The 1,291-nt window shown below is 40.4% G+C and overlaps 1 non-coding gene across 1 annotated transcript; it reads left to right on the top strand.

Moving 5' to 3' along the window:
• Positions 1–930: 930 nt before the first annotated feature.
• LOC142176825 (small nucleolar RNA R71) lies at positions 931–1,037 on the top strand. The gene has a single exon (XR_012705632.1). It is a non-coding gene; the product is annotated as a small nucleolar RNA R71 (small nucleolar RNA).
• Positions 1,038–1,291: the final 254 nt, after the last annotated feature.

Genomic DNA, 1,291 nt, shown 5'->3' with positions numbered 1-1,291 from the left:
ATGTAGTCATCATTCTTGTTTCTCAATCTTTGAGGAAAAGGGAGTGGCACCCTCTCTGATATATGCTCAGACTCTATTTTGTTTCTCTCATCTACCTCTACAGGTTTTGGCACTCTTTCTTCTTCGAGCCCAGATGACTCATTTTTTTCTTTAGGCACTTCTACCAACTCTCTCCCATTTCTCAACGTCACTGCATTGACTTGAGGATTTTTCTCTGTATCACTTGGAAGAGCTCCAGCAGGTCTAAAATTCTGATTGTTAGCCAATTGCCCAAACTGCCTCTCTAGATTTTTGAACTTTGTGCGCAATTGTTGATTCTCAACCATAACTTTCTAATTGTCAATCAAGAGCTTTTTCATCATGTCAGTCAAACTCTCTTCTGCTTGTTGTGGGGGTTTAGGTGGATGATTGTAATTAGCTTGAGGCATGTTATTCTGATTTCCACCCCAAGAGAAATTAGGATGATTCCTCCATTTTGGATTGTATGTGTTACCATATTGAGCATTTTGATTCATCGTCCCTCTAGCTTTTTTCCCCATATAGTAGATGGATTCAGGATTCACGGGGCATATGTCACTTGTGTGACCTTCACCACATAACTCGCAGCAAGAAGATATATATTGCACATGCTGCATCTGTTGTGCTTGGTGCATTGTCATTTTATTCATCTTATTTGCTCATCTCGTTATATCTTCCCTCATAGCTTAGAAATCATCAAGCTCAATTACACATGCTGCCTTTTGTTTAAGTGATCTTCGTGGTTCCCCATCTCCTTGCCAATTATTATCATTAGCAATGAAATTGTTTAGCAGGATCTGGATTTTATTATACGGTCTTGCCATGCAACTACCCCTACATGTTGAGTCAAGATTCATCTTTGATGTCTCATCCAACCCATCAACGAAAGCGTGACCCAATACCTCATCAGTCTAACAATGATGTGGGCAGTCTCTGAGTAGCTTCTTGTATCTTTCCCAAGCTTGACAAAGAGTCTCGCCATCTCGTTGTTAAAACCCAAGAATCTGGCTCCTCAGCGACTTTGTCTTCTTAGTGGGAAAAATCTTGATTAAGAATTTTTGTGCTAGATCATCCCAATTGTGGATCGAGTTTGTGGGCTCCTTATGCAACCATTCTTTGGCTTCCCTCAGCAGTGAAAAGGGAAACAGCGTCAGTTTGACGTAGTCTTTGGAAACATTCGGATCATTATAAGTATCAGTAATTTGCAAAAAATTCTGAATGTCTTGTTGCGGATCTTCATGAGATAGACCCGCATATTACCCTGTGGACTGAA

The sequence above is a fragment of the Nicotiana tabacum genome, chromosome 22 (assembly GCF_000715075.1).
Source record: "Nicotiana tabacum cultivar K326 chromosome 22, ASM71507v2, whole genome shotgun sequence".
NCBI classification, from domain to species: Eukaryota; Viridiplantae; Streptophyta; class Magnoliopsida; order Solanales; family Solanaceae; genus Nicotiana; species Nicotiana tabacum.
The sequence above is the reverse complement of the archived record's forward strand: the minus strand, read 5'-3'. Positions and strand labels throughout refer to the sequence as shown.